The 17,509-nt window shown below is 31.8% G+C and overlaps 1 protein-coding gene and 1 long non-coding RNA gene across 2 annotated transcripts in view; one reads left to right on the top strand and one right to left on the bottom strand.

Annotated features, from left to right (window-relative positions):
- LOC130901965 (protein couch potato) overlaps positions 1 to 17,509 on the top strand; it is an 885,499-nt gene that overhangs the window by 261,534 nt on the left and 606,456 nt on the right. The gene's annotated exons all lie outside the window — the stretch shown is intronic.
- On the bottom strand, positions 347 to 15,996 carry LOC130901967 (uncharacterized). The gene is made up of 4 exons (XR_009060340.1): positions 15,652 to 15,996; positions 3,507 to 3,622; positions 1,845 to 1,952; positions 347 to 362 (listed from the first exon to the last, which is right to left on the bottom strand). It is a non-coding gene; the product is annotated as an uncharacterized LOC130901967 (long non-coding RNA).

The following is a 17,509-nucleotide window of genomic DNA, read 5'->3' as shown; positions in this document are numbered from 1 at the left end:
TTTCCTCTGTTTTTTTTCTATTTCCTACGAAAATATAAAAATATAAATCACAATTCAATTTTTCTATATAGTTTTACATACCTCTTCGACTCAGATGGAAACATCAGTATTTTGGTTTTAGTTTAGGATCTTCCTTCCTTGTATTTTTTCTTTTATTTATCCTTCTTTTTATGCTTTCCTTTCTCCCTTTTGTGTTCGCAATCTTTTTCTTTAGCTCTCTTCTATTCTTTCTTCAATATTTTACAATATTGCTTAATTCCATAATTACTGAATTATTCAATTGGTTCATGATATAATATAATATTTATACAAATTATAATAATAAACCCGAAAAGAGGAATATTTATTAATTATGGGGAAAGCTAGAAAAAATTGATTGATTAAAATTGGAATATACCAATTTTTTTGGGTCATTAGATTATCATCACATGTACAAAAATAAAAACAATAAACGCTAACGCCAGAGTCAATATTCCAAAATTTTAAGAAAAAAATCAATTCTATCAGTTCATTTCACTAATGAAGACAAGAAACCTCCACATTTTGCTATCAAATTTTATACGAAATGCGTACAGACACGAATACGCAGCGTGTAAGCACACCAATTGGCGGTTAACGGTTTGAAAATGAGCTACATATCGGGCAAACTCTGTTATTATATGACGTATATTAAATTCTAAAAATGGTTACGAAAATCTTGCAGTAGATCAAAATGAACATTAATTTTTGATGAGAGAAAATCTATATGGAACATACAGAAAATGATTCTACAATACTCGATTGCACGATCACAGGTAATGGCAGTTAATTTTATCGGACGAAGCACATTGGCTCGCATAAGCAAGTCGAAACTGGAGACGATGATCTTTTTCTTCAATAGCATAAGTAGTTCATTAGATCTGGAAAGGCCGTGAAGGAAGTGATCTATCGCGATGTACTTAATAGGATTCGAACAAGGGTCAACAGAGTGCGCTTAGACATTTTGCGTGGCCACACGTTGAGTGTGGCGCAGTTTCTAGTTTTTAAAAGAAATCCAATGTTACCACAGCCGCACTATTTGATTTGCGACTTGCTGCTCTTCTATTTCTTCTAATGTCTACAGCGTCTGGAAACATCACTGGAGGCTGTGTATTATTGTAGAAAGGGGCTATTCACAGGGAGTTATGTTGCCACTGAATAATTTCATTGGAATAATAGACTAATTTTCACAGCATCAGTCCCTCTAGTTAGTTATTAGACATTGCAATTCATGAATAAACTACCAGTACATTGAAATCAGTTCAGTTAATGGGTTGCGATAGAAAACTATACCGACTCACTCATATTCATTCAAAGATCTTCATATGGTAAAAGATATATATTCTATTGTATAAATTAATACAACCTGATAGTGTATAAAAATTGATGTTACGTATTAAGAGTGTGATGCCACATTTGAACAACGTTACCATACATTGAAAGTAGCAGGACGTTGAAAAAAATATATTAAAATGAGGTTATGTATATTATTTGAAACACAATATTCTACCTTTAGCGTCAATTAATAATTACAATGAATATATGTGTACACATATGAGGTCTGATTATACTGATACCATCCCTCTCTTTTTGAATTCGAATCTGTCGTGGAAATGCGTATTTTATAATCACATTTCGTATGATTTTAGCTGCGTGTGAAACTTTTACTCGGGAGTTTTCGAACAAATAACAAGATTAAGAAGTTTGATTTTCTGACATAAATAACTGAGGTGTTTGTTTTGTTAATAACTTTTCTACAAACAAATTTGATTGAGTGTTGTGAAGTATAATGAATCTTAATAAAAATATTGGTTATTTATGTATACCTTATTTATTTTTCCTCTGTTCAGTGTTGACCTATGATATTTCTTTGGAACTGTAACAATTCTCCAAAATCTATCAGGTCGCTGATTGTTTGCTTCTAAATTTTTCGACTGCAATGATATTTAAAACAAATAATTGAAAATTTCGAAATTGACTTGTTATGTTTCTCAAGAATATCAATTTTGTCGCTATGAAGACAGTAACAGAGCATTGAGATAAGACATTCGTGGAACATAATGCGGAAATTGATGTCGATAGGAAAAACTATTTTTTTTTTGGCAATACTGGCAAATACGTTTCTGACAAGATTCACGTGAAATTGACTGATTGATTCTGTATATTTAAAAATTTTCAATTAAAAAAAAATAACTGAATTGTTCATCCAATATATGAAAAATAAATACTGTCAGTAACATAAAATAATAGCTCATCTGTTCCGAAATAATACTCTTTTTTATTATTTGTTTTTGAAATTTGTTATTCCATGTATTTATAAATATTGTTATATATTAGCAATTATTTGTTCGGAATATTCAATTTATTATTAGAATCAATATTTTTTCATACTATTCCGGTTAAAGTTGTTTTAATAGAAGAGTGAGACACTTAAAATTGGTAATAAAACACAATACAATAAATACTTTTTCCATAATTCATATTAAACTTCATGAATTTACTTTCGTGAAGCCACATCCGAGTGAAAATAAGTATATTGTTACTTAAACTGATTGCAGTCTGAGCCAGACGTCGTAAAACTTTGAGAATCAAACATTGCACAAAATCGAATTACCTACTTCAAAAGTAAGCTCATACACGTTTATATGAACGTGTTTACGTATCAATATATTTTCTTCCTTAAACCTTATAACGTTAGGAACGAAATTTAGCAGACTTAAACTCATACTGACAGAACTAATTTAAAGTTTTTGTTTGTTTTATATCTCTGTTTTTGTGAGTAAGTATAAAGTCAATAATGTTCTAACTGTTTCAATATATCCTCTAAGGAACTTGTACTATATAAACACTCCCATGACAAACTCATCAAAACTTTGCGATAGTTGAATTTTACGCTATTTAACAGCTTATGCAACAAGTTAACTTATACAAAGGTCGCTAATAATATCTGTTTATCTACGATTAACTGAAAAAATATCAGAATAGTTTACGTTGAATAAATTTTAATTGGAATTGGTGCTGATATGAAAATGTCACACAAAACAACCTATGATGTGGAATCACCGAACATAACCCAAAATATGATTAATTAAATCGAGTAAATTAGATCATTTATTCAAAAAAGACGTTAATGTTTAAATTGTATTACCGCGTATCAACAGGTGATGACAATGAAACAAGTTGTTCTGAACTATTCAAATAATCTCTTAACACGGTCCAAGATATTTTAAGTTTTTATAGTGTTGTCATGGACTTTAACATTCACAATTGTGCTTGGAATACGCATTACGACATCAATTTATCGTTGGAATATTGAAATACTTTCGAATAAATTGAACAAGTTTATCACATGCATCAGATTGAGAGAACAAATCGTCTGTACGATGCTATGCTTGAATAAAAGAACATTAATCCCTCCGATAAATACGTTATTGGTGATATATTTTTACTAGTTGCATCGCAGTAGTAACTTCTATTGTAATACTCACTATCAATAACCAAAAGGTATTTGTTGATTCCTTGCCTCAATTCGATATCTCTTCATCACGTAAAAGAAGCATTAATAATTAGATCAGTTCTGCAGCTGCCAAGTCACGGCTGAAAGCTGAAAAAAAATTTCATGCTAGATGTCGGCTGAAATCACAAAGATCAATATCAAGGCTACATCACTATTAACCGCTAGACGTAGTTGATAGCCTTAACGACCCAGTTATGTTCTAGTTTACAGAGTGTTTTGGGACTTGATGCAAAAAATACTTAATGAATCGAAATGTGTTAAAACACAATCGAACATTTCTTGGAGAACTAATGAATGAATAGATAAACATTTGTACTACATACTATCGAAGATCGGAAGACACAAGGAACGAAATAATCCTTAGAATAAACTTCCATTGTGATGCTATACGGCAGAATCTTGGAATGCTCTTCCAAGCTAAATGAAATATTCTTCGTCGACTCCGGAAGTTTGTGGGAGTGCAAGGTGCCCACTTCGCACATTTAATATAGTTTTTTCCGAATTTTTTGCATCAAATCCCGCAACATCCTGTATAGTTGTTTTGTATTTGATATTTTTTTTACAAATGCAATGAATACAAATATTGTTCTTTCATTTAAATCAATATATCACTACCAAAGCTTCCTTTATGTTCATTATCAATATGAAGTTGACTTGATTTTTAACATTCTTTCCGATAAAAAACTTGTGGACTCCGAATAATATGAATTATTTGCTATATCAAATATATTTCAATTATCAAATACTTTTGAATTTTAGTATTTTCCACTACTTTTTATTCCTTACCTACCTTAGACTCCTCGCCTCCAACTGGGCTGTTCTTCAGCAACTTTCCCTATCCTCTCAAATTTATTGTTTGTAAGTGAATTTGATCATTTGATACGGAGTCTGCCTCATTTTTTACTACTGAACAGTTTGACATTCATGATTGTTCTAGGTATCCGCTCATACTTCATTCTTTGAATATTGCTAAACCATCTCAACCTCCCCGATTTAATGGATCAGATGATGTTTTTTTGCTTATTATTTCATCAATTTCTCTATTATTTCAGCTTCCTCAGTCTGCTTTATTCATACTTATTCCTCCATATATTCTGATCTTTTTTCTAAAATATTCTAATCTAATCTTAATCATTATTTCTCTTTTTGTGTCATCACCCAACATTCACCTCCAACAATGTCATGTAGATTATTACCTTAATTCTTCTTGTCATTAGATTGTTTTTCGGCAGATTCAAGAGCACAAAATCAACTCTATCACCAGTTTGAACTTTCTATATGTATGATTCAAATAACTCATGTCTACCATCCAGAGCGAGTATTGTACGTTGAAAACTATGAATTTTTCCAAAATATTGGCTTAAATACGAGCAATGATAATAGAGGGCGCGAAAAGTAATATATCCATTTTAATCTAGTTCAATCAATATAATTCAAAATTCATCAGTTTCTCGACACTTAACATTCTGTCCCTTGTATTCTATGTTCTTAAAACCGAAAGTACTAATTCTATGGTTATCTAACACAATTTTAAATCTCGTAATACTAACACTCAGTCCATAAGAGACTGAAGAATTTCGACATATTTCAACTAACTTCAATTTCATAGTCCCATACCTCCTTCCATGAAAGATGGAAAATACAATTACTAACCGGCCCTCCTATGAAAACTAATTATATGGAAAACGCACAGAAATGTGAGAACGCTATAATTTCAACAAAATTGGAGTGATATCTCGAAAGAACCATTCTCTGATGCTTTCTACAAATTCTAATTTTGTAGCATACTGTGTTTACATTATTAATTTTTTCCAGCACATTCTTTTGAAATATTATTTAATATCAGATACTGAATGAGTAATTCAGTCCCAAACGTATATATCACAGTAGGTGTGTCTCTCACAAAATACATTTCGTAATGAATTTCAGAGTTATTTGAAACAGAACTATTGATTTCCCTTTTGTCAACAAACTTCTCATTCAATGTACTTTGGTATAAAATTATATATTTTAATTATTAAGTAGTACGAAAATTACCATAATGTAACAAAAATAGTTTTGAAGTTCCGAGACCTGGCAACACTGATGTGAATATTTCAAATATGACAATGTCATCATAAAGATTGACATTTTTAATGGCGAACACTCATCTTAAGAAAATGGATTGAAATCACGAAAATTTACGTGCGATTATGTTCTATGACTTTCGAAGTGGATTAAACCAACAGCAGTGTATCTATCAACTTGCTTTGACTCACGGTGATGAAGCACCATCTCGAACCAACAACAATTCAATGTATGAGTTTTTCAAGACTACTAAAATCTAAAAAAAGTTTTTCGGAATAACTGGATATGTTGCCTTCGTTCTATTAGAATAGCGTAGAAAGGTCAATTCTAAATGGTACATCAGCATTTGTTCGAAATCTTTGAAAAAATCAGTGAAAAAACGAATCATTCTCCGCCATGAAAATGCGAGCTCTAACACAGTTCAAACATAGATGGGGTCATCCGCCGTACAGAAGAAGCTTTTGATGCGTTCAAATCAGATATTTAGGAGGTACCTCAATCGGAAGGTGAAAAATGCTTCGATATTTGGTTTAATTGCATGCAAGAATTTATTGATCTCATGGAGAATTTTTTGGAAAACAATATATCTGTTTTTATTTGTCTATATTAAAAATTTGAGTAGTGTAATAGTTGTAAAATAGTAGTTGGCATTTACAGCAAGAACCATGGGTCTTTTAAATTCAAATTGAATTTGAACAATGTATTTAATCAATGCATTGACCCTGAAAACTTTTTCCGTTAAACATATTTGCACATCTTGGACACTTGAGATGTTTTTTGAAATTCTTATGATATTTCAATAGGCTCCTTAAATTTTGGTACTAATAGTTCGAATTATTCTTCATTATTCTCTTTTTGCATAGTGTTTTATTGTGATGTCTTCCACCTTGGCTAGGATAAACATCATGTGATATTAAGCTCATAATTTTAATTGGAAAATAATCCTAAGAAACGCATAATTTTGGAAGAAACATTTGACTGCCCTAGGAAAATTTCCTAATTCAGAGATCCCTCCACTTATTAAATAGTGCAGATAAACAAAATGATTGTGATTCATTGTGTTTTGTGCCTCTTGAAACGTTTATCTAGCTATTAGAATTAGTTTAGTTTCTACGGACAATGTAGGGTTTTTTTATAGCCTCAAAACTCTTGTTAACATACATAGAACTATTTCATTCGTACATTTATTTAAGATATTTAGTTTGATATTTCTACCCCGAATAAAGGACTTCATTTTCCTCTGTGCAGAACATATGAAATTGCTAGAATGAAATAAATGACTAATTTAGAAATCAGTACATCCAATTGTATCATTCAGTTCAACTTTCAAAAGAAACCCTGGAAAGTATGCTGCATATATTGCGATGATTGAAAAAGTTTTCTCACAAGTACAACTTATAAAACCCTCATTTTGTTAATTTATAGACAATCAAAAGGGTTCTAGAGCTGTTACATTAAAGGATAAGAAAAGAAAGTGAGTCATCTGATGTAATTCAGAACCGATTATTTAGATTTAAAATGATGAATTAGGGTAGCTCAGATTGAGAAAGTCTCATGGATCAGTAAAGAAAATGGTTGAGTTGTCTGTCACGAAAATGTTTCACAAGTTAAGTTCCAAATTACTTTGAAAAAATCGCGGTACAAATAATAGTGTGGCGAGTTAATAGCCTTTGTCTCATTTTAGTAGAGTTCCTTTGGAGATGTAATTGATAGACACTCACGAGCTTGATTTCATTAAAACACTTCTAAATTTACTTGACCTATCTTTGAAAGTGGAGATTCTTTCAAGCAAAATAGAAACAGAAATTTCTATATGAACTTTTCTTATGCCAGTTTATTTAATTATTTCTTGAAGTAGTGCTTGACATTAAAATGTATTGATTTTATACGATCTTCCAATTCCAGTCTCAAATCTTGACATTTCGTTCAAATTAAATTAATTCAAATTAGTATTTTTTTCAATTAGGGAACCAAAATTATACATTGATTTTGATGAGGAATGTTATACATTTCATATTAAAGAAATTAGAAACCATTCATAAAACCGAAAATTTCACAAATTCGGTAAATATCAAATTTACAAGTGTACTAAATAAAAATTATGAAAATGAAAAGCTACGAATGTTGTTGTACATATACAAAAAGTATTATGACATATATATAGTTTATAAATATTTACTGTGGATATGGACACGCACATGCAGAAGGTAGTAAAATAAAGAATAAATGAAGATAATCTTAATCAAAACACAAAACAAAATAATGTGAAAATGAGAAATTTTCAGTGAGTTTCGGGTAAACCTAAAAAATCTAGGAAGCTTCTTTGAGTATATCTAACAAATTGCCTTAATCTTTGAGATTTCAATTATGTGAAGCTTTCCTCGAATGTTCAACTGCAATTTTCAAATAATCACAATCTATAAATTTATCAAATCTAATAACGGAAACGTATATGCCAATTCTATAGAAATTTGAAAAATATTCAGAAACTCATAAACCGACACTAAATCACCGTTGATGGAATATATTTATCTCGTGTCATGTGTCATAAGAATGTAAATCATCATAAAACAAACTAGTTCAATAGCATGGATAAACGTTTTTATTTGAGCATCATTATCTTTCGGAAACACGCGGTTTATTCCGTACCACGCTGCTCTTTGGACTAATGCGTTATTCCAAATTTGTTTTTTCCGTTTTTCAGAAACATTACCGATCCGCATCGCCTGTCACCGTATCAATCCCACCAATTCACGAAAACAATGCAACCCAAAAAAAAATGAATAAACCTGAATAATGTCACGACGTATATTAATGATCAATAACTTATCTACCTAAATGGTTTTATAAGTCTATTTGTAGTCTAAATATGCATCACGAGTCAATATAATCAATGATGATGTTAAAATGATTACTTTATCGCCAATAAATGGTGTATAGAAAAATATACATAATTTGAAATTTATCTTAATATCATTTACTGCACATCTTGAGTGCCGTAAGCTCACAATATGACGAGTTAGTAAACACATGTAATATAGAATAAAAGTTTTGGTCTGCTTATTGACTAAGGTGAAATTCAATTCAATAAGGATCTCGTGATTTTATGGTAGCACCAATAACAAAACTTATTGTATTTTCAGTACAACGTCGATTCATGAATTATAGAAAATGTTTTCGTCGCTTTTATTTGAAATGTCGTAAGGTTTTCAAGAAAGCCCGCACTGTCCTATTGATATTTCATAGTAAAAGGCAGCAGAGAAAAATAGTATCTTTTATGACATGGAGCAAACTCTCCAGAATACCACGGTGGAACTATATAAAAGGTGTTCAATCTCGAAGAAAACAAACGACGTAAAATCATGTGAACAAAATCAAGATCTGAAGAAATCGTTTAAGGTTACAGACTTTGTGAGAATGGGAATAGCCAAGGGATGCACGATATCTGTTCACGTGTTGACACAGGTATTTCTATTAAAAGAATTCAGGATCAGAAAGAAAAACAAAAAAAATGCCAAAAAAAAAGTAGAGGTTTGAGTAGAGCGGCTCGCGAAAAACTGGGAGTCAGTTTGCAAATAATGAAGAGGAAATTGATAAGAAATATGTGAGCAATATTCTAAGGCAACAGAATGTAGTTGAAAAATCAGTACTGTCGAAGCCCAAATATTTTGACAAGCAATACAAGGAACAAAAATCAAAACTGACAACGAGTTTACGCTAGCTAAAAGTTTGGAAATCATTATCGACGACGAGTCATATTTTACTTTTGACAGGAGTGAGACATTATTGTCAGAAAGGCGAAGGACTGAATTCAGGAGTTAAGAGACATAAAAAATTCTATCCGAAAATATGATTGGCCATATTTTCTTATGGTTGTTCTCTATCATACATTTGTTCTTCTGGAAACACTGTAACTGCCAAAAAGCATCCTGGAGAAGATTTTGTGTTTCGGCCAGATATGTTCATTATGAAGAGAACAGAACTCTAGAAATGTTCATAATCATCTGAAGGAAATTGAACGTTTTTGGCGAAATTTAAAACTAAACTTATATCCGTTAGGAAGCAACCACACAATAATTGAAAAAGAGAATTTTGATCTAACTCCGGCAGAAGCCAGATTCAATAAATCATTAATTAATGCAACATTTAAAAACAAAAATTAGGAAAGCCAGCCAACTGCGTGCTAATTCAAAATTTTACAAAGAGTAAGTTCAAATAATAGAATTGAAAGAAACAGTTTGTACTGATCTTTTTCCCCACACTCATACTACACTTCTCTGACTACTGTTATTCGTAAAATTCTTAACCTAGCAGTAATTTTCATTTATATCGAGACACTCGATTAATTTCACAGGAAGTAACTTGGAATAATACTTATAGCTAATTAGAAAAAATACTCTTATTTGTATGAACTACCTCTTATCTCCTACTCATTCAAACATACTGAGTGGCACAATCAGATTGACACTTCTTGGGGTTTAGCATGATTTCGGCAGTAGTTTGAATAAGTCTTCAGATATTCATCAAATGTCTGTTGCTAATTCATCGAGTTCGTCCTAACAAACCAGGGATGTTTTCCAAGCTGCAGCAATCTGAGTGAGTTCAATAGCAACGAAGTGCAACAAAAATCAGACACAGAAGAAAAATGACGAGAAGTAAAAATAAAGATATACGAGGAAGATGCATATAAAATTAACCAAAGGGCAATAGTAGTAGAGATTGCTAGGTTGCAGCAAAAAAAATATATGTTATATAAGAGTAAGCTAGAGGGAACAAAATATACTTAGATATAGTATAAAGAAGAAACTCCTCAAATTCAATGTTTACTGGTTGGTTGTGAACGGAGGCAACTATCTCTGTATCCACCACCACTCCTTCAGTACTCACAATATGGCCAAGAAAGTTGACTTGGTTTTGGAAAAACTGACACTTCTTCGGGTTAAACATGAGCTTTGGAACTTGAAGTCGTTTGAATACATCTTCTCAATTCTTCAGATGTTCATCCAATGTCTTTTCTAATTCAATGAGTTAGTCTCAATAAAACAGGTGTGTTTTCCAAGATATCTCTCTCAAGACATTTTCCATAAGTCTTTCAATTGTCGCGTGCGGTTAGAAAACCACTGCGCAGAATCCAACCCTTAGTATGTTTTTCTTTTCGATGTTAATCGGAAAATCGTTTACACGTATTACACGTTCTGGGATCTCCTTACCCGAGGTAACTGATCCTTCTCCAATTAGTACTCCTTTACCTAACTCTCTATCGTGGTTGTACCTTCTTCCATGATTCCCAGTAGGTGCGCTACTATTATCGCTTCGTGCAAGTAGAACAGTATCTTCCTATATAGATACTAGCACCATGTTACTCTCATATGGATGACGGAATACTTCTGCAGAACCCACTTCAATGGTTCAGTTTCTAAATTTCAATTGGAAACCATAGAGATTCATTATCTACATTCCCAGCATCACTTAATATTTGAATTAAACAACGATTACCCTATGGGTAAACGTTTCTTCACCAATTTCCAATTAGTTTAGTATTTCTCCGTCATTTTTAGGTCTCTTAGTATCTTAGTTATATTCAGGTCACCATTTATTCGCAATAAACCACACCTAATTCATTTACACTGGTTTTTTAACGATGAGGTAGATTTATACACACTGCTCTTATCACTCACTTATTTAATGTATTTATACTCTCACACTAAGTACATTAAGCTATTTACTATCCACTGAACTATACACTAAGACTTATTACTAAATGCTTATCTGAGCTTCAATATATTAATTTATATTAACACACTTTACTTGTCCGATGTGTTCGGGATAACATCAGATTGTTTACTGATTTCCTCGCAGATAAACAAACAAATATTTATACCAAAAGAAAATAATTCGATTCCAGAAAATGAACCATCAAATAAAAAGGCTGCTTTAGTATTGGTTCTATGGAAACAATATAGAGGAATCTTCGGTGTAAAGGAAAACATGTAACAAAAAACAATATCAAGTTTTACCAGAACCTCCGCATCCGCCAAACTTTAGACTCTTCAATCATTAACCGAACAGGACTGGCTTTATTGTGCATGTCGTTGACCAGTTCGTAACAATAGTAAAGCAGAACTGCTAAAATCGGAATACGCTTATCACAAAGAATATTATGAATTTGTCAAATGGATGGAAGACCTGATGATAACATGCAGTTTAACGAATGTCGGAGTAGTGAGAGGAGTTGACTATTCGAAATTGTGAATTATGTTGAGCGTAAGTAAAGAATGAAAGTATAAAATAATTTGTACATGCATTCTTGGAAGTTAAATTGACGTTATCAAAATGTGGATAATTTAGGAAAATTTTTCGTTGATACATCCGGATATTAGGTATTTATCATTGTGCCCTCAAAATGTGAGGAGGAAGTTTTTTATGATAGTATGATATTAGAAAGTATAACAATCAAGTAGCGGATGATGATATATTCGGATTATGTCATTTACAAATTGAACATTACCTTAAATTGCACCATCCTCAGAAATACAACGGAGTATCCGTTTAATAGCACTGTGGCTAATAGCAGCATGATAATATATAATTTCCACGATAAGTAGAATGGAACACGGCAGTAAGGGCAACTGGTTTCGTTGAAAAGAGTATTAGTAATAGGAATAGTTTCACACATCATTTAATGTTTGGTTGTGGAAAACGCAATTACTAGAAAGTTCAGCAATATTAATTTCAACACCATCTTTTCCTACCAAAGGAAAAGAAAAAAATTAAGATTTTTAAACATTCGAACAGAGCTTCTGGCCTTATTCTTAGTATTTTTGTTTACGTTATTAGGCACTTACTAATGCCAGTCTAAAATTTCATATTTGTAATCATGTTTAATGGATTTTGCTTTGAAAACTTCACAACAAGTTAATTTTCAGAAACTGCGTTCCCACACGTCGCAGTGTACTTTGAATAAGCAAAATAACCAAAAAAATAATATCACCATTTGATAGTTATGATAAATTTTAGTGACACTGTAAACTAATACATCTGCTGTCGAAGTGTGCTTTTAATTTTTTTGGGGTCTATAATCAAATGGAAATCGATCGATTGTAGATTTCTTGACAATTTTGATTAAGTTTATGATTAATTCGACAGAGACTTCCTTTGAGGGCAACAAATTACTAAATGAACTGAAAAATTTTGTTTTTATATTTGAGATGCAGGTGCGTGGTATTGAATTTAAATTATTCAAATTCATCACAATGAAATTAATGATGATCGAGTCGCTCCAGCCCTCAAAAATCATCCCTTTAGAGTATGAATAATTATTTATCAAAAAATAATGCAAATGAATTTTTTCTATTAACAATAATATAAAAGTTAAATTGTATTGAATTGAAAGCACCACATTCCCAAAGGGAAATTTGTTCATTTTAAAACATTTCTACAAAAGTCGCTCGTGATCGAAGCTTTGAGGATTTTACTAATTTTGCTTTCTAAAAATGACAGAGAAATACTGAACTAATTGGAAATTTGTGAAGAAACGTTTACCCATAGGGTAATCGTTGTTTAATTCAAATATTAAGTGATGCTGGGAATGTAGATAATGAATCTTTATGGTTTCCAATTGAAATTTAGAAACTGAACCATTGAAGTGGGTTCTGCAGAAGTATTCCGTCATCCATATGAGAGTAACATGGTACTAGTATCTATATAGGAAGATACTGTTCTACTTGCACGAAGCGATAATAGTAGCGCACCTACTGGGAATCATGGAAGAAGGTACAACCACGATAGAGAGTTAGGTAAAGGAGTACTAATTGGAGCAGGATCAGTTACCTCGGGTGAGGAGATCCCAGAACGTGTAATAAGTGTAAACGATTTTCCAATTAACATCGAAAAGAAAAACATTCTAAGGGTTGGATTCTGCGTAGTGGTTTTCTAATGCGCACGCGACAATTGGAAAATGTCTTGGAAGAGATATCTTGGAAAACACACCTGTTTTATTGAGACTAACTCATTGAATTAGAAAAGTCATTGGATGAACATCTGAAGAATTGAGAAGATGTATTCAAACGATTTCAAGTTCTACAGCTCATGTTTAACCCGAAGAAGTGTCAGTTTTTCCAAAACCAAGTCAACTTTCTTGGCCATATTGTGAGTACTGAAGGAGTGGTGGTGGATCCAGAGATAATTGCCTCCGTTCGCAACCAACCAGTAAACATTGAATTTGAGGAGTTTCTTTAGACTATGTCTAAGTATATTTTGTTCCTTCTAGCTTACTCTTATATAACATATATTTTTTTTGCTGCAACCTAGTCATCTCTACTACTATTGCCCTTTGGTTAATTTTATATGCATCTTCCTCGTATATCTTTATTTTTACTTCTCTTCTTTTTTCTTCTGTGTCTGATTTTTGTTGCACTTCGTTGCTATTGAACTCACTCAGATTGCTGCATCTTGGATAACATCTCTGGTTTGTTAGGATGAACTCGATGAATTAGCAACAGACATTTGATGAATATCTGAAGAAAATAGAAGACTTATTCAAACTACTGCCGAAATCATGCTAAACCCCAAGAAGTGTCAATCTGATTGTGCCACTCAGTATGTTTGAATGAGTAGGAGATAAGAGGTAGTTCATACAAATAAGGGTATTTTTTCTAATTAGCTATAAGTATTATTCCAATTTTTTTTTTATTTCTATTGAATAATCTCTTTCCGCTATACACACAAAAATACTGCTGATTTTGTGACAATTGCTCCTGCATTTGCAGTTTACAAACTTTGAAAAAAAAACACTGAAAAATTAAAGCAATTTTTTAAACGCTTATTTTCTGGAAGAATTGTTTACCAATGACTTAAAGAAGCATCAATTAAAACGCACAAAAACTTTGAATTGCCTAATCTCCAACTTTCATGAAAAGTGAAAAGTCGTCGCACTCTCGACGCGACTATTTTTTACCGTTAGGAATCTGTAAATATTAACAAAAATCTTAATTTATAGAAGGTTTCTATGTAAAATAATACAAAAAAAAACATCAATAATTTCATCTTTATAATATTTTTCTTCTCATTATTTTCTGACAATTCTCATAATAATCGATTTATGAAATGATCATAAATCAGTTTCAATTCTATACGCACTCAATCTTCTGTTTGCGCTTCTCTTAAAAATACTAAACATGCTGCATTCAAAAAATTTTCAAATTCGGTGGTTGTTGAGGGATCTTGATTGAAATCTCCCACAAAGTATGACAACACGATTTAAAAAATGTTCGTTTGGATCTATAGTAAGTTTAAATGGAACTTTGTATAAGAAAAGTCACAATTCTGTGAATTCAATTAATTTTTAACTGATAATGCTGCCCAAAATTTATTTTGTTTCGACACAACTACAGCTATAGAGGATTCAAATGCGTGAAACTCGAGCTCGCTACATGGTTCCTATGAGGAGATATCTCTAAAGGCGGATTCACACCAACGGGCACAGTCAGATCAGGTCACGATCATATCACCGTCTAGTCACAGGCAAGCAATTTACACAGCGCGGGCAGATTGCAGGCAGTCTGTGCCTATGAATCAGTGCGAACAGATTTGCCTATCTCCATCATTCACCATAATCAGCACTTCAATTTAGAAAATGGATCCGTACCTTGGAAGGGCGATCATGTGTGATACGCATACATTTTTTCTAACACAATGCATATCTCTATTTTCAGACATTTCTCACATATAATTATGTAAAACAGGTAATTTTTAAAAAGTTGACAACAAACTTTGAAAGTATTGCAATGTTAAACAATAATTATAAGAAAAATTGTCTTATGTATATATTTATCTATTGGTATTGTTTCAAACAAGCACACGGACACTACATTTGATTATGAACATACAGACATAGATGTTTCAAAAGACTATTTTTATTTATTTATTTTCAATATCTTCTGTGATTTACAAAGGAAAGTTTTGGAAAAAATGTGTTTGATTTAAATAAATGTATTTATGAGTTGGCATTAGTTTTATCTACATGGATTAACATAAAATAAAAAACTAACCTTGTTTTAGTGCATGACCTACCTCCTGCCATTTCTGCATTTTGTGGGATGCATAACTGTAGTGAGGGCTGGAAAGTTCGTATAGAACTTACTGCCTTCGGACCAATTCAATGAGTCTCTCATCATCCATTGTAATAAAGAGTTTGAAGACAGGTGGTTGACTGTGGCTGCGGTAGTTCACACTCACAGCGGGCAGCACACCGGTCTTAATCTGACTGTGCGCGTACCATTCCCGCCAGTGAGCACACTCTCATTGAGATCCCGAGGCAGCGATCTTGACTTGACTGTCTCTGGCCGTGACCTGATCTGACTGTGCCCATTGGTGTGAATCCGCCCTATACAAACGGACGGATGGACAAAACGCTAGTAATTCTTTTCCTGTGAAAAATGCAATAAAAATAAAAATGTTCATTGAGGAACACTGTACAACTAATAGTGAAAATATCATTTCATATCATTCATATCAGAAAATTGCAGTTTTTTTCAATATAACAGTGAAATTGTCAATTTAATCAAATAGGTTTTCCAAAATAAGCATTCCAAACAGTTCAAATCATATGAAACATATGAATTGAACTCAATTATTCTACATGATATACGATTAATTTCAACTCGGTCGATAATGACAATGATCTATTTTTTTTTTCTAGAAAGGAGGCGGTTCAGTTCTAATTCCCATACAAAAGGTTTATTTAAAAATGCTTTCTATCTGACGTTTCCATTTTCAATATTCTCGAAAAAAAGCCATCTGTAAATGGCCAATAACTCAATTCTTATTGAAAATACAGAAGTCATCTAAGAAAATATCTCCGTTTTATCTTAATTAAACTTTTGTTCTGCTTGATTTACTCTAAAAAACACTTGCAAACAAAAGTTGCTTAGAACTGGTTAATCTATTTATTTCCACAGTAACATTGGCCATAAACATGTTCATCCCCAGTGGTAAAGCCTAATTAGGCACAAGCAAAATTTTAAAGTTAAGTTTACTACTTATATCCAAATTTTTAAGAAAAGCTGCTCGTCAAAATTCCACGCAATAATGGCCAGTGAGTGGACTATTAACCTATATTATCATTATTGGATATATCGCGGCACTACATTGATAGATTGACTACTCAGATATCCAGATATCAAGGCTTCTTACTCTCGGGATTAATCTCTCAAAAGTTTGCTGCTCAATAAACACAAAAAAGTTTGGGCAATAATTTGAACGATGCCCTCAAGAACTGAGTAAATTGAAATCGTTCGGTGTTACCAGAAATATATATCGAATTTTTGAAACTAGTACTTGAAATTGGATGTGTAATATTTATTTTCTATTATAGTTAAGTCCTTTATTGAATTTATTAGAAAATTAGTAGTGTAAATATTCATTCCTCAGATTTGTTCTAACAATCTATATAACTTTGATAAATAAAAAGTTTTCGGGAACGTGATGTTTCTCATCTAAATTCAGTCTCAATCTCTTTAAAATATTCAAAAAAAAAAATATTTCATATATTAAATATTTAACAGATCATAATTTTTTAGCACATATTTCTTTCATTATTCTATATTGATATTCAACTCTATGTTTATTAAATTAAAGACTGAATGTTTATATAAACAAACTTAAAATTAGCTGATTCCACTATGCTTTTAAATGTTATTAATGAAAGTGTTGAAAAAAAATTCCGAAATATTTACATCGTTTGCTAGAAATTGAATCAAAATTCAAATATATTCTAATTTAAAAAAAAGTGACAGTATTTTTATTCCTAAACATATAATATACTGGGTATTTTTAAATTTTTGCCAAAAAATTCATGAGGTGATTTCTCGTATGAAATTGACATGGCTCTTTCCTGTAACAAAATTT

This window comes from Diorhabda carinulata, chromosome X (assembly GCF_026250575.1).
Source record: "Diorhabda carinulata isolate Delta chromosome X, icDioCari1.1, whole genome shotgun sequence".
In the NCBI taxonomy this organism is placed as follows: domain Eukaryota; kingdom Metazoa; phylum Arthropoda; class Insecta; order Coleoptera; family Chrysomelidae; genus Diorhabda; species Diorhabda carinulata.
The sequence above is the reverse complement of the archived record's forward strand: the minus strand, read 5'-3'. Positions and strand labels throughout refer to the sequence as shown.